Below are 22,004 nucleotides of genomic sequence, written 5' to 3'. Positions count from 1 at the left end.
AAAAATTTCGAGTCATTGGCAGTTAATAGGAAGTTATTTGCTGTTTGAAGATCTCTTTTATGAAGTTTCCACCACATGAACATGTTGGTTTTAGGCCTGTGAGCAAACAGCCCCTTTTTGCCCAAGATTAACTTTTCATATGATCGTTCATGACAGATGATTTTCTTTCAGAGGCCACCCGAAGGAAAACCAAAGAGGGCACTTTTCTGCATAAAGTCACTTTCACTTTTTAGCACTTCTGCACAACTACTTCACAGACTTGACATTTTTCATTTTACCAAAGACAGGCTTTGTGAATGTTTCGAGTTTGCAACCTAAGCGGTAGTTCGGCGTCTTAAATGCAGACTCGAGCGGACAACTCAGCCAAGAGCAGATATGCGATTATGTCTTACAGGGAGGGGCTTGAGCGGGTATTCAGTTTGGTTTTATCATTGAGTGTAGTGGAGGACTGACTGCAGACTGGCTCCCTCTCCTCTCATACTCGACTCAAGAGCTCTACTTTGTCCCGTTACGATCCGCAGGTAAGCGCAAAAACTTTTAACATCCTGCAAACTGAAGTCTTAGAATGTAATAGACCGCCTAAAGGAGAAAGTTCACTAATGCTTTAGCGAATGGAAAATACGATGCATTCTTTGACGATGGGAGATGATAATAGGTCTCTGCTGTGCGCATGGGTGCTGCTGCTACTTTTCAGGATATTTTGGCTTTGCGCCGCTCCCTCTTTATTGCGCCGGCAGATCAGTAAAAGCAAAGTAAATTTACGATTGCGAGCTTATTGCGTCGAGAGGTGACGCTGTCATGTAAAGCCTTGTCAACCGCGCGACAACACAAAGAAAAGCATTTGTCCACTCCTGTAATGCTCGCTCCCTCCTTCAGGCCGAGGGGGGAGTCCCAAAAAAATCCCGGCTAGCCAACTTTCTCATCGCCTCAGCAACCGACATGGCTCTGACTATTACCTGAAACAACTTACTGGTCAGGGGGAAATGTAGCAAGTATCTTTAACCCTGGCTTTATATTTGTTTGGTTATTAACATTTACAGCATCCTCAAAACCCTAAAGGAAAGCTGTGTTCTAACCCATAACTGCAGAATGTGGATAAAAAGTTTAAATTTGACATGTGGAAGATGAACAACATTGGCTATAGGCAAGATAAGGCCCCATATGGCTAACAGCACACCACATGCCCCTCTAACATCAAATTTCACCATAAGATCATGCTGAGATTCAGACGGCATGTGCCCTTTGGTGTGTGAACTTTAAACACATCCTGCATCTCCTGCAGACAAAGCCACAGGGCAGTTTTGCAAAAGGCAGGCCGCTCACACGCAGATGAATCCACCTCTCATCCGATCAAGGTATCACATTCTTTGCTATCCCGCCACCCCTGAGGCAAAAGGTTCGCTTCAACTCTCATTGTACTTGAGTTGGCCAGCAAGTCTTTTGATCTCAGCTTTATTACATAGTAGTATCTGTGAAGTGGAAGCATGGAAAATGGGAGCGTGTAAGGGGGGTAGCTGCAGAGGGCAGATCTGATGTAGGTGCTTTTCTTTTTTGAATGCTTTCAGGCCAGAGACAGTAGGCTACAGTAATTGCCCATGAAACGGTATCTGATAAGTTGTGTTTGGAAACTTGTGGAGAACGTTCTTAACTCCTTATAAGGTGCAGGTCCAACCTGGTGACAGGTGATTGGAATGGCCTCAGGAATGCAGTGCATAACAGTCCTCTAGGACAGTGTTTCTAGATGATTTTTGTCTGATTTACCCCCACAGCTCTGTCAGATGACTTAAAGTGCCTCTTTATGGCCACCACCCAAGTTTAGTTCGTTCCTAATAAGTTCACCATACAATTGAGCCTCAGATTTTAGGCAGAAGCTGTAGTACATTTCTTACTTTTAGCCTAACTGTTTCATCCGTTTATACGTCATTATTAGCAACTAATTTAACCGTTTATCCTTCCCTAGCAGTTTCAGCTGCTCATCCATTAGTCTAAGCCAGCTATTATATCAGTTTATCCATTACTTTTAGCTCACTATTTTAACAGTTTATCCATTACTTTTAGCTAACTACTGCAAATCTTTATCCATTAGCTACTTTTGGCTAACTATTTCAGCCCCTGACCCATTACTGCAAGCTAACTATTTCAACAGTTTTCCATTACTTTTTACTTACTCTTGTAATGTTTTATCCAATACTTCAAGCTAACTATTAAAACCGTTTAATCCACTACTTTTAGCTCACTATTTCAACTTTTTATCCGTTACTTTTAGCTCGTTTTTAAACCCTTCATCTGTTACTTAAAGCATGTCTACCACTTTTCTATTTCCTTTAGCTAAATCTTTCAACAGTTTGTCCATTAGGCCTACTTTCAGCCACCTTTTTCAACTGTATATTTGATAGCTAGTTTATGCTAACCATTTTAGCAGTTAGCTAAAGTAATATGTTCAATAATTGATATAAGGTCCTCTCCTCTGAAGTCTGTTTTAGATGACGGTTGATCACAGCTGGATCAGCTGTCAGGAGGCTTTGTTAGCTCTATAGACTTTTGATACAGATTGTGCCTGTGGACATATGCACTGAACTAACACTAGTGAAGGCACGCTGTTTTAAGTGGCATAACAGCAATGTTTTCTTCAGCTTCTTCTCTATTTAACAAATGCATGCACATGAAGAAAAAGCTGTATTCTGTATTTATACTGTGTCCTCTTTTCTGTTACGGCAATTATGGTGTCTTTTAAACACTGCAAGTATATGAGGCTTAATGTTTCAGGGAAAATAGTTATGTAACACTTCATTATACCTGACACTCAGGAATTATCAGCCTCACATGAATGGAAATGAAGATTAATGATAAAACATGTAATGTTCAGGTGCTAGGTGCAACAGCAAAAGCATTTAGCATACAAGCACCCCTGGTGGAGTTTTATTATTTATTTTTAGCATCCATATTCCCACGCGTAAACCCACACAGCTATTATTAGGCCTAAACCCACACAGAGTACTGCAAGCTTTACATTATAATGCATAGTTCTTTGTAGTTTGCTTAGAAGAGGATTTTATAACTGGCCCAATATGATATGGGTGCAGAGGAATCTGGAGGTAATTGCACACAGTGATAACAGGGGTTTGGCAGTGTGGGGTGAGAGCCAGGGCCAGGGTTAGGGCTGGGCTGGCAGGATGTAGGGAACACTGCCATGCATTTCCGGAGTCTGGCTCTGGACTGCACAGTGCGGTGAAGGCTTCTAGTTACTGTACGCTGGCTCCCTCTCATTCTCTCCCCTCTCTTATACACATGATTAAAGCTGAATTTTGGATATGGTAATTATTGTGCTGCATTCTCATCATAATCAACATGTGCTAAAGCATGGGGCATTCATGAATCCGTCTGTGTACAGTCATGTGTTAACATGCATCTAGAGACTGTGGGTGCTTTGTAAAAATTTTGATCCAAGATACTCATAATCAACCGCAGTATCAATTTCCAAAGCAAGAATCCAGAGTTTCCTTGCAAGGCAATACTTTCTTACCACCACTGAGCGAAGGCAGCCAACCAAGTGGCAAACTGAATTTGAATCGAATGGAAAACTGGCAGACGCAATATTCTAACACAAATGATCCGGCCGTTCTGTTCTCTTTTAAATAGATGTTTACCTATACTGTATTCAGTGTTGGGGTTTTCCAAATGTGGCTAAGTTTCCAGTGATCACATGCTGACATGTCCGTCCAAACATACATTGTTTCTGCACAACAGGTGCCAGAGCTATTTTCTGGTTTCTTCTCATAACAGACCAGTGAAACTATGTCAAGCATGTTTCCTGTCTTCTAGTCTTTTTGTCCCTTTGCTTAATTTTATGCAGATTTGTTTATTCTGAGAGTATGTTTTTCCTATAAAGATGCTGCCCCACCATCCTCTCAAGCAATATGTGTGCTTTCTGTTTTATCAATGCCATCCTTGTCATCATTGTCCACCAGTTAGTGTAGGTTATACGTTTGCGTCTTCTGGAAGACAGAAGGACTAGGACAGGGTTCAGCTCACTTGAGGTGATTGTGATTGACGTGCAGCTAGCGCTCATGAGACTAAGGCCCTGGACCGGAGCCCTGCAGTGTACTCGTTCTGTTCCCCCTCGCCTTTGAATTTGATAGCATGTAATTTGAATGCGCTGCATCCAGAACCGCACACTAAGTTGTATAATATGGTGAGCTTGGACGGATGGGCAGATCTCAAGCTGGAACAGAATTCTTAACTCTTTCACAGAGTAATGACAGTCAACAAGTGGTAGACGAAAAGTGGTAGTCCTGCTTGATTGCTTGAAGGTATAATACCTTGATATTAATCATGATCATGATGTTTATTTAGATCCAGGAAAAAAGAGCAGTGAGTTTTGTAGAGGTTTTTAATACTCATTCCAGATACCTATGTTATTGCCATTTTGACGCCAGTGGAAACCATAACCCAGAATAGCCTTTAACAATGTGAAAGAGGGTTGGAATTAGGTTTGAATTGGGCTTGGTAAAGTGTGGATATCTATTTCAAAGTGTACAATAATTCAGCTAACCAATAATAAGAACAGTCACACAGCAGCTATTTAGCCATTTACAGCCCACATTATCGTTATCCACAGTGATTATTGCCAGCTACATTTGTGGGGTGTGCACTGTGGCTGTCTTATTTCTGCTGCAAGAGTTAGTTTGGGGGCTGCACAGTAGTTACCTTCCTCACAGTTAGAAGATTCCTGGTTCGAATCCCAGTTTGGACGTAGGGGGCCTTTCTGTATGGAGTTTGCTTGTTCTCCCTGTGCATGCTTGGGTTACCTCTGGGTACTCCGGCTTCCTCCCAAAGACATGCTCATTGGGCTAATTGGCCTGTAGGTGTGAATGTGAGCGTGAAAGGTTGTCTGTCTCTATATATGTGTCCCAAATCAGGGGCTGCGTCCTTCGAAGGACTATTTGATAGCCGATTGCATGACAGCGGCGTGTCAGAGGCTGTCCCATTTTGAAGGCTCCTTCAGATGCGGTCGACAAATCATTTTCCCGGGCCACTAAGGATCTATCGGGTGCAGTTACGTAACAATAGTTATGTTAGCTAGTTAGCTAGCTACCTGTTGCTTGGCGATGGGGGCGGCGTTTGGTGATTCAGCGGTAACAGTTGGTGACGCCAACAGGAAATCCAACGTAGACCAGACCTTCTCATTTCAGTTCAGCCTTAGCAGGATGAAGGACGAGTCCTTCGTAGCCTGCGTCTATCGAAGGATGCAGCCCCTGAATTGAGACACAGTTTATTTGTCAGTCCTGGATGGGTCGAGGGTGTAACCTGCCTCGGGATAGGGTCCAGCCCCTCTGTGACCCTGAACAGGATAAGCATGATGTTGATCAAGATCAATGGAGGCAGTAAACACTAGCTAACACTACAGAGCCATCATTTAGCAGTGCTTTTACAGCTTTGAGAACAATGAGAAGCATCAAGGCTGACTGCTATGGCTGTATGCTAACTGCTAACTCTGACAAAGCATTTTGTAGCTCAACATTTTGTTGACATATTGAAATAAATATTTACAGACCGCAGTGCATCTGCTTCCTGCTTTGATAAAGGCTCTGACTACTCAAACATACAGGGCTGCACTATGCTGATTGTCACATGTGCAGTCGCTGTGTGTGGAGGCAGATCTCAATTAAAACAAAGGAGATGTCAATCAAAAACTGATCTGCCTCTTTAACACAGTCTTGAGAGACAGTCTTTAAACCATTAAAATAAGCATTTGTAATTTATTTTCACTCTGATTTTTGTGGATTCTTAATGAGACTCTCAAATTTGATATCATGTTTTTTTTAGTGTTTCAAGCCAAATTTCCAGAGGCTTTAAATCCAAAAAACCTTGTTGTTGTTCTTCATTGTGCAGCCAAGCTGACATGGAAAAGTTCCGTAGGGGAATATCCACGGTGCTCTTGGTATGTCCTGGCATTTGTTCCCTGCACAATTAGACTCTGGTTGTCTCATGGGTGATGGAGAATGCTTACTCTTACTTTATTTTCCCCCTCTACTAGACAGCCCATACCCTTGTTATAATAGATTCAAAAGTTATTATAATCACACCACACTGAAAAAGCTTTTTTCCATCCACAAATTCAATATTCTAAACATGCATAAAGAATTTCACAACGGTCCTCGCTCCCAGGATCTGTATCGTTACTTCCTTTCTTTTCCCAAACGTTGATTCTCCCGACTGAAGCAGTCATGTGGGCATGAAAGACCTGTGTTTGAATTCCTCTGGGCTTTAGTCACACTCTGATGAAGAGGGTTTGTTAGATCAGCCTCTCACTCGTATCTTTTTCTGACTTTAAAGTGCTATCACTCAAGGCCGGATTGCCTAATAAGCAGCATGGCATGTCGATGTTAGTAATTGGCGTATTGGCCCGCCATCTGCTAGTTTCCAGATGCCAGGATTCGCCAGAAGTTTCGCAGCTATAAAAAGCACTTTTGTATTCTTTTCCCTTTATTAAATCTTTAGTTTTTTCAGTGGGTGATGATTTAACTCAGCAGGCAGGCTTGCTTTATATCTTAAAAGGCAAAAAACCCCTCTCTTACTCACGTGATCTACATTTCATGGGGTTTTTGTGGATGATTGATTGTGCGAGAGTGAGGTCAGTGCTCCGAAGCAGCGCTTCTGATGTCATCCCACAAAGATGCATGTTCTCCCCTCCGTTCCCCAAAGCGGGTTATTCGGAGAAGTGTACAACGTTGTTAAGAGGGACATTTAGCCTTTGGGCTTCTTCTTCATCTGATAAAACAAGCACAGGAAATGTCTCTGTTAGCTGATTGGCCTTGTGTTTTCCTTCGCCGTCCTCCCACTGGGACCTCAGACGTGCACAGTGTGTCCCTGTGGCAGAGCAAACCACCTTACTTGCCTTTCTCCTAACAGCTACATTAACTTTCTCTTCCCCTTTTGCTTTTCCATTAACACCAATCTACTCTGCCTCAGCCCTTTTTCTCCCAAAAAGAAATGATTGCTATAACGTTCGCTCTCACTTCACCCTACTTCTTCTCCTCGCCAGCTTTCCATTCTTTCCCCCCTGTCCTCTCTTCACCTCCCCTCTCCTCCTCCTCCTCCTCTTCTTCTCCTCTCAGCCTCTCGTCTTCCTCCCATAGCGTCCCAAAGCTAAACAAACATAGCTAATCAAGAGCCTGTCAAATCACCTTTTAAAAGCCCCATATTCTCGGGTAATGGGGAATTAAGGGAACGTGGAGGTAATAAGGTGATGTAAATCCCAGCGGCGTGTGTGAAAAATACCATTGAGTGTAAACACATGACCAGTGAGGTCATGTGTTTACACAGTTTGCGAGGTTAACCGCTCTATGGATTGCATGGGGGGAAACAGACAGGGCAGTGTGCAGGTCAGTTATAAGCCTGCTGGATTTATGCTTGTGGTTATAGAGGTGCAGTGTGTGCTGAAGTGTGTATGGCGAATGTGAAGGACAGCTTGGAGAGTCCAGATTGGACACCGGCCATCATGGGAGTGAGAACTGGCGAAGAGCGAGATCGGGCTCGTATGTGGTAATGATGGAAGTGAGGGCTTACCTCATGCACATAAAACAATCACTGTGTCCTTACATGGCTATTCACACGAGTCAGATTTCTACTGTAATTCTTTTTCATACTTTGGAAGAGCATCAAAGTTGAAAGATCACTTCAATCCAACCAAGTTCTGAGTGTTTAAACATTTATTTAAAGTATTTGCATAAAACCAAAGAAGAATGCAATGTTATCATACTGATGAAGGATTCTGCCATGGAATTGCTTTTTTATTAAATAGTCTCTACAGCCTCAGTTCCAACAATCAAGTAATTTTAGGCCATTTCTGGGTAGCGGAAAAAAGCTTTAATGCAACGCTGGCATATAGTCACCATTTCAGCCCAACATGTTAGCAAAAAATAGCCAACATACACACTGCAGACATACAGCAACATTAGCATTCATTCGTAGCTGTGCTTCTGGTAAACGTCTGGAGAATGTCACGTCAATATTCAAAACCTTTTTTACTCTTTTTTTGGTCTCCACCAGCAAACCTATGTTGGGCCAAAGGGTTGCACCTGGCTTGATTTGGAATACCCAACTTGGTCCCAGCCAATGTTGTCCTTAGTTGTTGCCATGTAGACCCCACACAGCTAGCACAGATTGTTTGATTATGGGCCATCAATGGAATGGGTTCCATACAGGGTCAATAATGTTTGAACGTAGCCCATTTGGAACCCATCAAATACCGTCTGTCTAAATGGTATGCCCATTTCTAACTCTATATATTCTTCTTGGTTGCCAATGTGGGGCGGCTGTGGCTCAGTGGTAGAGTCGGTCGTCTCTCAATTGGAAGGTTGGGGGTTCGATCCCTGACTGCTACAGTCTTGGGCAAGACACCGCCCAAGGGCATAGCCATCGGTTTGTGAATGCCTAGCCTATATCTTCTGATTGGAGATTGGCGGGAATGTGAAAGGCACTTTGAATGGTCAGAAGACAAGAAAAGCACTATATAAGTACAGTCCATTTACCATTTGCCATGTGGGCCCCAACACCCACTCTGACCCCATGCTATTGAAGCCCAACGGTCCCTGGAACGGCCCATGTGGGTCCCACTATGACGCCATGGTCGCTTTGTACTGTTTGGTACGTGGGGGGGAATCGGACAGTGGGTTAATCCGATATTCTTTATAGCTAACTGATGCCTCCGAAAACAAAAACGATAGTGGTGGGAGTGGACTAAACCAGTAACGTTGCGGCCCAGAAAACAAAAAGTTGAAAGACCCTAATATGCCAAAAAAAATGGGTTCCACTGATCTGTGGGTTTGTCTCTTGTCTTAGAAAACGGTAATATGATCCATTGTAAGTTTAAAACTATAAATCATAGCTGCTTTAATCCATTCGTCGCAATCAGAGGTGTGGGTGACCAATGTTGTTTTGGTTGGATTATCACTTGACTTGTTTCATAAGAAAGTTTCATTCACTCCTGAAGTTTCTCAAACCTTGTTCGACCTGGCATCTGAAGCCAGACTCCACGTGTGCTTCATAGCAAGGCACATTGTTTGAAATGGTCCACATCCATCTTTCTCACCCGATTAAGCCAGTCAGGCAGCAGCACAGTCTGAGGTCTGTGTCGAGGCTGCAGTCGGGAGCAGCGGTAATTGTTTAAGAGTGCATTTATAGAGTGTACTCTTTGTGCCTCCTAATCAGAAGCATACTCCGGCATTTACATACGAGCCTCCGAGGATTGCTCAGGAATGCATTACAGGCGAGGCAAGAGGACGGGAGAGTAAGAAAGCCGGCTCTCGCGGGCCACTCCGCTGTTGCCATTTCTTTCCACTTCACATGTCACTGCACTGTTGGCAGGGGAGTAAGATAAGTGGGGGGTTGAAAGTGATTAAGGCTGAAGATCAAAAGCGTAGAACGGCCAGTCCTCCCTCAACACCAGTAACACATGTAAGGTATGTGTCTACAAATGTGTCTTGTTGCGTTTTAGACACGGATACCAAAGATTTCTCAAAAAGGTAGAAATCCAATGCTCTCATCTGTCTACCTAGTGAAGAATTTTAAAGATTAGATCTCGTTTTGTGGATTCATTTCTGTATGCATTAGGGTATTTGTCAATTTTTCTTTTTGTTAGGTCTGGCAAGGGGACAAAGGGAACAAAAATATGGCTTCAGAAAACCATTTTAATCAGACAGTGCTCCGTCGGGACCGAGGCTGGCATAGGAGAGCTCTTTACCTCATCAGAGCTCTGCCAGTGGTGATTGGGAGAAACACTCAGTCAGGTTTTTATTGAATAACCCCGGCTCTGTGCTTGAGGGGCTTTACTGTAATAGAGCAGCTCTACGGCCGCCGAGGTGACAGCCAAATGGTACTTATTAAAGTAAGGGATGATTCATACTGTATGCCCTACTGCAGTTTAACCTTGTTGGAGGCTTATGGCTGGGCTCTAATGCTCAAGTCCAGTTACATTTTTTTATGACTGAGATACATATGCGTACCATTATCCTCTGATCAGACAGCAAAGTTCACAAATTTCCTTCATAAAAAAACCACATGAATTTGATTATTTAATAAAGACGGCAATTTCATTCTTCCTTCAATGAGTTGTAATATCCACTTAAGCTACTTGGGTGATGGCTAATCTAGAGCAAGGCTTTCTCAGAGATGACATGGAACTAAAACTGTGAGTCCCGTCATCTTTGCTTATTTACCCAGCACACAGCTCTCTGCCCAAATTGAGCATGACGTCTAATGGAGTGTGAGCACGGATTAATTACCCCCCTATTTAGACTAATGGCTCCTTCTCTTCTGATTAATGATGACACATGTCACATGGAGGAGGGCACAGCTGAAACACACAGACATGTTTTGTGTTAAAATGAGATCTTAACCATTTCAATATTATGGTGTTTATTCTGAAAAAGTCTCCTGATATCAAAACACTCTGTTATTGAAGTCATTAGGCATTGATTGTTCTGTACTTATAAATAATAGCTTTACTGAGAGGAATTTAGCTGTTATAATCCTTCTAATCAAAAAAGAGTAATGAACATAAAGTGAAGCTTTTGTATAAAAATAAATAGTGATACATAAAGATACATAAAGGACGTTAAGCAAGCAATGTGTCAAGGTACTAACATATGCTAGTGACGCTGGTGGTGTTATGTAACCAATGTATGTATGTTACATTACTAACATACGCTACATAAAGGACGTTATGTAACCAACGTACGTACGTGTATTACATTACTAACTTGAGGAACATAAAGGACGTTATGTAAGTAATGTATATGTCCCGTTACTAACACACTAAATGAAGGACGTTATGTTACTAACGTTCGTATGTCACGTTGCTAACATACGCTACATGAAAGATGTTATGTAACAAACGTACGAATGTTACGTTACTTGCATACGCAACATAAGGGACATTATGTAATTACTGTACGTATGACAAGTTACTAACATTTGCTACAATAAGGAAGGTATATAACCAATGTACATATATCACGCTACAAACATACCTTATATAAAGGACGTTATGTACTATGTTACTTTACTAACGTACAGAACAAAAAAGGTAGGTTTGCAACGTTACTAACATATGCTACGTAAAGGACGTTATGTAACTAATGAACGTATGTTACTTTACTAACATTCGCTACATAATTTTCAAAGACGTCAACTTCCCAAGAAGTCAACATTGACTTGTTTGTTTGAAAAGGATAGCGAACCCATCCCTTGTTTGTTTGACACAATATGGTTAAAGCAAATGGTTTTAGGTGGATTAGTGATGGCTGAGTGGATCAGCTGTAGAAGAAGGTATAAATGGTAAAGTTCATATGAGGGATGAGATTTGGTGGCCAATCTGGCTGGCCTCATTAAACCTGCCTTAATGAGAAACAAAACACCCAGACACCCCTCCTAGAACAATGGCTTCTTGTTATCAAAGAGCCAGCATCGCATGTATGATGGAGTCTGGCATGTGTCCCGGCACGATTTTTCATGAGACTCGGTGTGCCTGAGTCAAGCCCTGAGCCCCACAGTGCCACTCACGTCTGTGACAGCCACCTGGGAGACCACCTTGGAAAATGGGCCCCTATTAGTTCAGGTTAGACTTAATGACTGGTAATGGTACACCGGCCAAGCCAAACTGTGCAAAAGGGCTCCGGGCAGGCCGAAATGAAATACCAGTCACTCAAGCTCTGAACATAAACACAAGGTGGGTGGTGGGTGGGGGTGAATAGGTATGTCTGTAGGTGCTGCTCTGTATATATGAAGGGGTTGGGACATGCATGTGTTTGAGAGCAGAGTCGACCCAGATGGAGGAGACAGTCTTCAAGCATGGGGAGATGGGGGAACCCCTATGGACAGCTTAGTGCTGTTTGGGGTATGGCTGCGGTTCTGGATTTATTCCCATTTAACTCTTCCGCTTTGTGAACCAAATCTCATTTCCAGTTTTGCCATCAGCTAAAAAAAGCTTGCAGCAACTTCAGCGGAGCAACCAAAGAAGCCTCCTTAAAGCACCGCTCAATTATTTACAATTTCATGGCTGTCTGAGAAATGTGTTATTCCAATACATTTTGGAATTAGGAGGCTTAAGTACCGCACATGTATTAACCTCTAAAGCTGAATTTTATCCCCAATTTAGTGGTAAATGCCACATCATGCTAATGGCATTCAATGATGATTGCGTCTTCCATGGTCTAAATAGTCTGTGGTCTCGAATTAGCAACAGGCATTAACAGTAAGAAACTCCATTTAAAATGCTATGATATGAGTCAATCAGCTACTGAATAAAATTACTCTAACTCCTAGGGAGAACAAGCGGCGGAGCTCCCAGGCCTGCATAAGGCAGACAGAGCAACATAGTGTAATCTTCAATGAAAGAGACGAAGACAGAGGAAGAGAGAGAGCTTTGTTATGTCTCATGAAGCTCTAGGGTTTCCTGGAATTTCTGGCAATGGATTCCAAAGTCACAAAACCACAGAAAGGGAGAGAAATAGAAACTGACAGGGGGTAACTCTCCTGAAGGACACAGTTCAAGATGTTCTACTGACAATAGCTGCTCTACGGCTGTATACTGCAGATACGAAGGTCTCTGCTGTTTGCTCTGGTGGTTACCTCTGCCTCTGGACTGACAGAAACAATGAACACAGTACGAACACACCCGCAGACAGTGCAGAGTGTAAGGTGACACACTTTACCCACCGTGTGCCTGCAGATTAAAGACCCTACCTTGGGCCTTTCACCTCCAGGGTCGGACAGTAGACGTGTAACCGTCCGAGCTGGTTGGCTGCCACACTAATAATAACAGCCAGCACAGCCATGCACGAAAATGAGATCTGGTAAAGCGAGTGAACTTTAGTCCGGCAGAACCCAGGAAGGATTTGAGGTTTGAGAAGAAAGGAATGTATTCTTTGGAAGGAGAGATGAGCTCCCTGTCACTTAGAGAATGTGCATCCGCTGATTCAAAAGCATTGCTAAGGCTTTAGTATCTTAAAATCTGATACTAGAAACCACTAAGAGATAGAAAAAGGTATGATATTTTATCTTGCTCTGAATGAAAGAGCTCCACATTTCTAGTCCCTGTTATCACAGCTACCAACCAGTAAAGTGAACTGGGATTAAGATTCATGTACTCCACTGAAGTGCTGACTGCTACAGTCCTTTGTCAAGAGCTATACAAAACCTTTTCCAGTAACTAAAGTATAGTCCTCCCTGTGCCGGTTGTACATTTGATATGGACCAGCAAGACACATGGAAGTACGAACTCTTTGTTATTAAGGTAATGCAATTACACTTTTCGCTGACTCTGGAGGAGGGTACGTGCAAATTTGTGGTGGATGCACAATAGAAAGCACAAAGAAGAAGACGCAGGCAGCTGTTTTTTAGTGATAAGCTCTGACAAACACACTGTATGCTAGCTGCCCCACGCCAAAAGGCTAACAGTTAGCAAAAGAGCCATATATTTCCTTCTGGAGTTGGTGGAGACCCAAACAGAGTTAAAAAAGAATGAATAGTGGATTTAGACTCCAAGGGAATGCTAATCTTGCTTCATATCTACCAGATGTATAAATAGCCAGCTGTGTGCTAACACATTAGCAACAATATAAGGTTTAAGGATACTGGTTGTAAACTTGATGGTAGTTTAACAGTAATAACAGTAGAGGTGGGAATTGCAGGGTAACTCAATGCGATACGATACACGATAATATCATGATACAGCGATTTTGCGATAATTTATATATTGCAAGGCAATCATCATGATATCTGATTAACTTCTTCAGCCAATTAATTTCCCTTCATGTTACCCTCATTCATGTCTTAAGCACCAGTGAGTCAAAATCACAGGAAAATCTATTTAGAGGGCTGTAAAATTGTAAATTTAAATATCAATATTTGGCGTCAGCCTAATGGTTATTGTATTGCTCGAGTGAGGACGACGATATATTGCCGTATCAATATTTTGTCCCACCCCTAAATAACAGCGTTGCACCTAAGTGTGACTAGAGCCCTCTTTTAGCCCCCTTCCACACATGACTAAGACATCCCATCACATCCACCTTTCAATGATTTGGCCTCACATTTACTCACAGAGAGCGTGTCAGAGCCGCATGGATACCCAGAAAAGAGAGAGTCATAGGATTAAAAGAAAACATCCCTGCCCGTCTGCTTTTAAAAGCCCTCTATTATCATTCCTTTTCCTGACACGTGTGTATTCAGCAAACGTCTCGTCCGTGCGTTTCTCTGAAGAAACCATCCGATTTCCCACAGTAAGACTGAACTGAACGCATTGTCAGGGGATCACTTCACCTCTGCACATCCACCGTGAGTAATAGACCATCTCGGTCAGGCCATCTCGTTTGCCCGCCACCCCACCCACAACCTACCCCGCTCCTTAATCTCCTCCTATCTCTCTCCAGGAATGCGGGCCCTTATTTTGAAAAATACCTTGTCATGTAATACCCTTGAAAAGCCTCGGAGCACACTTCAAAAAATTGGCATTCCGCTGCGTGATTTACTGACTTGTGTGTAAAACAAGGCAAGAAAGATAAAGATTTATGACAGTTTGGAGTGATTTGAATAAATGTCCTCTGTGAAAGTGATTTTCTTTGTGTTTCCCTGATAGGGTTGTGTTACATGCGCAAAAAAGGCAAACTTGTGTCAGGGTTCGCACTCAGCTGTCTCACTTTCAACAGGCTCTCAGTATGTGGGGGCATTGCATCATGCTTTTTAGCCTCACTCTAACCTCATGTATGTTTCCATGTAAGGTATGATGGGAAGACGTTCTCTCTCACTGTGGTTCCAGCCAGCCACATAAATCACTCTGCAGTTTATATAGTTTTTTTTCACCCTTCCGATTTTCTCCCCTTCTTTCACCGAAGTGTAATTTCTCTCCGGCCAGGCAGAGCCACACGTCCACCCCTACCAAAAACGTGGCTTTTATAGGAGGCATGTCACAAATGTTCAGCAGATCCATTTTCCTTCCTCTCCTCGTCCGTAGAGAAACACATCAGGAAACTCTCAAAGCTTTATGAGAAATACATTTTTATGTTCCACTTAATGTTTCCAGCATGTCGTGTTATTGCCCGTGTACCAGAGGCTGTGGGCTGCTGTGGATCATGCTAATCACGTATGCTTGTATATTTTAGTCAGTGAGCTTTGGTGCATATTTAATGTGACTTACAACTTATTAAAAACAGTACAAGTTCAGGGTATAGCTTCAGGGTCTTTTTGCAGTTAATGCAACTGTGATTTTTCTGTTTCTGGTTGAACTTTTCCAAGCATAGTAGAGGTCATTTCTTTTCTATCCATCCTATTTTTATTCTTTCTATTTGATTCAGTTTTATTGCCATCAGCTGGATAAACTGTTCTCCAGCAGCGGTGTCGGCAGTAGCAGTGCTTAGACTAAAACCCATCATATATCAGCACTCAGGTTCCTCTAGTCTCCCTGGTCAGCTCACTACTTGTAGATTAATGTCCTGTTGAAGAGACACAGACTCCTGCAAAGGCCTCATTTACTCTGACAGAAGGCAGGTGTCAAGACAGGCTGTCCGTAAGGAACCAGGGGAGGCTGCGTTCCCCTTGGAAATAGACACGAGAGAAGGATGAGAAAGGGATTTATGACAAGTCAGATGTTCTTAATATTTCAGACAAAATGCTGTTTGTTGCTTGAAACAAAAACCCAACCAATAGGTTTCCAAGTAACTATTAAATATGATGTTAAGATGTCTTTTTTCTCCAGTGCATTCAGACTACCATCAGCTTATTTGCTTTGGCTTCGTTCAGCATCTGTCTGTCATTAATTATTCACCATTTAATAAACTTAAACGTTGGCACAGTACACGCTAAGGTAGTGAGAGATGATGTTGTCCTCGGGTACATCATCACTCTGGTTTGTTATGACAGGAAAATGAAGTGGAAAAATTGCATTTATGTTTTCATTAGTTATGGTTTGTTTGATACTATTCAAACAAATTATAGTGTAGTTGGCATACGTTTGTTCTGACATGACATTTTGTACTGAGTGACAAAAAGATGAAGGCTTGACTTTGGCCTAAAGTCCTTTTTGAATTACACAGCACACTGTTAATATCGCATGCCAAGTGCAAGGGTGCATATTTATTGGGATTATTTAACATTCTGGATATTTGCACCGGAGTTTGTGTTGTATTTTTGCAGAGTGGTGCTTACACAAGAGTAATACTGAAACTAAAACCCACTTAGACTCAAGCAAACAGGAGAAGAAAAAGCTAGAATTGTATATTTATCTGCCTCGTTCATTGTGCCAGCAAAACACAGATATTTTCATAGTTTATTTCATCAAATTCAATCAGTAGTACCACGATGCTATTTAAACTTCATTTGAAGCAGCCTATTAACTCATCTTTCACTGTAGGGATATGCTGCTACAGTTAGCATAAAGCTAATAATAATACACCAAGTTCTCCATAAAGACTGCTAGCAGGGAGAAACACCCCTCTAAAACCACCACTTGCAACATAACAAATTCAATAAATAGTTTAACTTCTTTTTAATGGGCTTAGCAAAAAATAAATAAAGCTAGGCTATTTTTTTGCCTTTGAACAGAGCCAGGCTCACTGTTTCCCTTGCTCCACTTTTTAAGCTAGGCTAATGTTTGCTGGCTATAAGATTCATAGTGTAGAGGTATGAGAGTGGTATCTATCTTGTCATCTTACTATTAGCTAATAAGAGTATTTATCAAAATGCCAGACAAGAGATATATTTTTTAAATAGATTTCTCAATATATTATCACCCAACATGCTAGCAGTTTTGCTTTGTGATTTGTGTACGGGTTTTATAAGAAACCAAATTGTCCAGTTTTAAAGTGAATAAAACCACACGTCCGTACATTTATTTTTTTGTACAGGTCAAGCAGACACAGCGAGCCAGGCTAGCTGTTTCTCCCTGTTTTTAATCTTTATGCTAGCTTAGCTAAACGCCTGCTAGCTTTAGCTTTGTATTCTGTGTAAAGGAGTGTGAGTGAGTTGTATCTATCTTCACATCTAATTTAGTCAAAAAAGGATAAAAACATATTTCCCCAAATGTCAAACTATTGCTATAAGATAGACAACAAAGACTAAGCCACTTGTTAAGCTGGACAGTTTTGTAAAAACAGAAGCACAAGTCTCTTTATTTTTTGTTTTGTTCTGTGCTGAGTTCTGACTTTTTTTTTTCTCTCTCAGCAGTTTACATACACTCCCAAAAATGTCAGAGATAATTTGATAAGTTTCTTGTGAAATGACATACCCACATAGACATTTTTTTAGCGGGGCAGTGGCGGGGGAATGTCAGAGCCACTCTATATAGCGAGGGGGGCCAGATAAACAAACCGTTTCTAACTTAGGCAGAGGACTGTGGCGTTTGAGACGGCTGCTTTTTCACCGAGAGGAATGTTCCCTTCCAGGGGGCTCCCGTTTCGAAGTGCGCTGCTGAGACTCGGGTATAGAGCTCATATGTGAAAGTGAAGAAAGCTTTTGTGTGTGTTTAAAAATGAAATGTCAGCGTAGTGAAAGGATCGGTGTGCCTCTCTTTCATGACTCCCGAGTCGTGCAGGTGTGCATGTTTGTGTGTGCGTGTTCGCTGAGATGTCACGGCAGGTCCAACATCACCATCAGTCATGCTGTTCTGAGAGCGAGCCAACTCTGTGGCCACTGTGTAGTGAGTGTGAGAGCTCTATCTCGCTGTGCACACAGCATGCAAGAAAACCTTCCCCCTTTTTTTTCTTTTTCCCATTTTGGTTACGGGAAAAGGCAGCATTTTTTCCTTCCATATTTGGTCATATGGAGCACGGCCAGTGAGCAGTAGCCTTTTGATGCCGTACAAACATCCCTATTTTGTGTGGGATTTGTACTTTTTGGAATGCTTTTTCTCCAATTCTGCCTGATTGTGGGTGAGGCATCCCAAAGTGCACTTTTAAAAGGGACACAAGCCTTTTAAAAGTCAAAGAGTGGAGAGGAAATGTATTGGCTCTTGATGCTGTTTCACAAAGAAGTTGCCTTTTTACAGTATTATTTATGATTTGGGCAGCAGGAATCTGACTTCTAATGCAAATGCCCCTCTTAAAACCAACATTAAAAGTAAGACAGTATTTTATAACCCTTGTTTTCCTGCCAGCTGCTACATCAGTCCTGTCCGGCTGTTATTTAATTTGGTAAATTGGATCAGCAGCTGACAAATAGGAATTTATCATCTCATTTCAGTGGTTAGCTTTTAAGAGCTTCAAATTTTGGAATCTGCTAAAGCTGGATTTAGTTAGCTCCACAAAAAAATGAGAATAAAGATGATGTGTTTAGGTTTAAGTGGAGCATCTGTGTGCTAAAACCTGCTGAGGGATTCAGATGATGGATATAGCACGTTGGGGTAATGTTTTTACTGCAATTTAAGTGTGACTTAGCTTCAGGCGTGAGGGTTAAAGACACATAAACACACCCTCAGCTTGAAGGGGGAAGCTGGCTGCTGAAGCGCAGGTGTTCTCAGGAAAAGTCATAATACCTTCAGATTGAACGCCGCCTGATGTGTGATGAGCGGAACTAACCCACCATCCATGTGTGGGACCAAGAGAGGGGAAGATATTAAAAGAAGAATGAGTCATGGTCTAAATATACGATGGATGATCGTGTCCTCAAAGTCTTGCGAGGTTATCTCGCTGACAGTGGAAAATAAAACAGGATTCAAGAATGTTACAAAGAGGGTAATACGTTTTCATCAGGACATCGCAAGAGTTTAAAAAGTATCAAACTACAGCTTCCTTTCCAGAAGAGTTCTGTCAGTTTGAAAGATAACGAAACAACGAAGCATGCTATTTTTTATCATCAGCATAACACAACATGCTGGAGTGTGCCAAAAAAAGTCATAGCGGACTTACTCATTGCTTTACTGGATAATTCCAGATTTAGAGTCTTATGTTTCAATGTTTCGGCAAGTAATATTTTATTGGCTGTGATAAGTAATTACTGAGATCTTGGAACACGAAGAAAAACCTCAATAAAGTCTGATATGGCGAGAAACACAAGTAGACTGACCATCAGACTGCTTGTAAAAAGGCCAAGAGTCAAGCCAGATTACCCAAACCGCTTTATTAGGAGGTAGAACTGAAAGCACACACACTTTATTGCTATTAAACCATCACTTAACAGTGTGTGTGCATAACTATGGTTAGTACAGTGGGTCAAAGTTGAACCTGAAATTTGGCCTTTTCTTTCATTTTTGCTAGCCAAGAGAGGTTACTGTAAAGTAATGTTACCAGGAAGATGATGGATATTGCTTTCAATGTACCAAGCCAGTTTTATCACTTTTCTTTTACCATAAAATTTGGTGTATAAGACGCACTTTTAACACATTTTTTTAATCTAAAAAGTGGGCTGCGTCCTATATTCCAGTGCAACCAATATACCATTTTATATGTTGTTGTGTTACGGTATTTTACGTAAAAGTGGTGATGTCACATCTCTGCATTAAACTGTTTCCAGGTTCAAGCTGTTACAACATCTATAAATATGCCGCACTGCTGATTTCCTTGCAGTTTTAAACTAATTTCATTGTTGCTAACGCTTAGTCACAGACATGCGCCGTCATGATCGCCTTTGCAGCCGCCTGCCAGCGACACACATTTGAGAGTAACTACATTCACCATCATATTGTAATATTGATGATCCAGTGTGGCTAATGTTCAGCAAAAGTGAAATTGTATTGGTTATTTTAGATTTAACTGATATTTTGAGTAATAATTCTGCATGTTTTTGACTTTTAAAATTTCAGCTAATCTGGGTTTGTTTACTTTGATGGACTCACTGTCATCTTCCCATGTTCTGCATTTTATTTAGTTAGCGTAAATTTTGTTTGAACAACCATGGCAGCCAAAAAGAGAAAAATAAAACTAAGACCCCATTTGTTCCCAGCTTGCCCCTCAGTATAAGTGATGTGTTCGAAAAAAACATAACATTTTTGCTAACATTCAAGCTCTTTTGGTAATTTGAAAAGAGATTTCTGCATTTGTGATTGAGCCTAACCTTTCTCACTCGTTTAAAGTGGGCAGGTCAGCTGGAACAAAGGTCAGAGTTCCGCAGCAATCGGACCAATCTGTTGACAGCTGTGGGCTACTCTGAAAAGATTGTCTAGGTTTGAAACAAATGCGAAACGAAACGAAAAAAATACTTTAAATACTTATTTTGAGTGTTTCCTCACCTGTAGTTTGGTTAATTTGTTCATGACTGTACAAAAAAAAAGGTCACATTTTAATTCCTGGCCCACTTCCTGTTCATACCTCTACATTGGAACCTAGAGGAATACACATGAAGTCAAATTCCAGGGACTGACAGACATTTAAGTGGCAATTCTTCTGATGCATTTACTTAGTGCTCATGAAAAATGACTAATTATAAGCATTATTAGTGTTATTAGATTGCAAACCAACCACATACTAAGAATGATGACTAACAGGTGGAGATAAGACAGGATACGTCTAATACGATTTATGGGTTTAAACTGTTGTATCACTTTCACACTCTTTTTTTAACGGACTAAATGAACTGACAAAGAACACAGAGTGAGGGACAAGCACAGCAGCTTTAACAGCTTTTTATGTATTAATCAGGAAAATACGGACACAGACATGCAGATGTTTTATCATGGTAATCAAATGATTTGCAAAGGCTTAAACAGATCAGTTATAAAGATGGCTTCTTAGCAGATTTCATGATAACAGAAGTAATATAATAACCTCATCTTTTGACTATTATGAAATCCTGTTGCCGGTTTAATTTCTTTCCCAGAACAGACTAACCACAACCTCTTGACAGCAGACTGAGACCCACCCTTTGTTTGACTCCAGCTGTGGTTTGCGTAGCCTGCTAGCAACCTGTAAAATAAAATGCATCTGAGGTATTCCATTGAGATTTTCTTGGCTGCGAGTGTGTGTGAACAGATAACCTCCGTCAGTCTGTCTCATGTGTGTGATTCACAGGGCACAGAGAAGTGTTTTGGAATGTGAACCATTGTCTGGGAATGCAGGAGTCTCCTTTTTCTCTACCAAATGGAAACTTGACATCTTTAACCTTCAGGTCTTTTCCCTACACCGATGGGAAATTTCCCCCCTCACTGTTTTGTCTCCCATATGAAAGCTGAAGTCAGCACAGAGGAGATTGTCGGGCGATTTGAGGGTGGATTCTGTCTGATCTTTAGATCTGAAGTCACGAATGACAATGCATCTGAGGCATTCAAGGACTGTAGGCGATTTCTCGCCCAAAAACCCACAAAACCATCAGCAAGTTATTCTACCGCATTCAGCATTAGCTTCACAGGTTTGTCTATGAATACCTTCTGCTAATGCTCAGTGAAATTTTCCTCTTTCGAGCCGAAGCCACACTGAAAGAAATTTGTTTTGGAGGAGATAGAGTAAGAGTGGAAAGCAGATGGTATTGAGATCGAGCTGAGGTCTGATGCAGTTGGCCACCTCATATGTTGCCTAGAATATATAATCGCAGCTAAAGACTTCGGCTATGACAACAGAAGCCATTGCGGTTGCTATTCACCCTGTGGCATGAGGATGCAGACGTAAAGAATCTCAGTAAAAGCTTGGCTGCTTGGACGTGGGTAAATCCTATCAAATTAAACCCAGAACTAAACTGTATTCACAGCCAACCAACCCTGAGTCTCCTCATACTGTAGCTGAACACATAGTCTGCAGCTGTCGGCTAAGCTGCTGCAGTGTGGTCCAAGAGGAGACAGGAACAGTCAGAAAAGGGTGAGAGAAAAAGAATATTCAAAAGCACCCGCTAATTTGAGCTGTACCTGACTTGAATTTGTCGCTCAAATCAAATGTAACTTTTCAATATGAAGCTCCAACTATTCATTCTTTTTTTTTTAGTTCAGCGTCACACCAACACCCTGTATCAGCCTACATGAGTCAAAAGGTTTACATCTAACACACATTAATTAGCTTTCTATAAGCACTGACAGTTGGCACGAC

General features: G+C 41.6%; 1 protein-coding gene across 4 annotated transcripts in view; it reads left to right on the top strand.

The window, feature by feature from the left end:
- Positions 1-430: 430 nt before the first annotated feature.
- Positions 431-22,004, top strand: part of cald1a (caldesmon 1a) — a 64,616-nt gene continuing 43,042 nt past the window's right edge. For all 4 annotated transcript variants that reach the window (XR_011308715.1, XM_069670897.1, XM_069670896.1 and 1 more), the window contains exon 1: positions 431-521. The gene's annotated coding sequence lies outside the window, so the exon portion shown is untranslated. The remainder of the gene's footprint in view (positions 522-22,004) is intronic.

Source organism: Semicossyphus pulcher, unplaced genomic scaffold, assembly GCF_022749685.1.
Source record: "Semicossyphus pulcher isolate SPU_LCO1_2020_fin unplaced genomic scaffold, fSemPul1.0.p SCAF_20, whole genome shotgun sequence".
In the NCBI taxonomy this organism is placed as follows: domain Eukaryota; kingdom Metazoa; phylum Chordata; class Actinopteri; order Labriformes; family Labridae; genus Semicossyphus; species Semicossyphus pulcher.
This window is presented reverse-complemented; position numbering and strand designations above follow the sequence as displayed.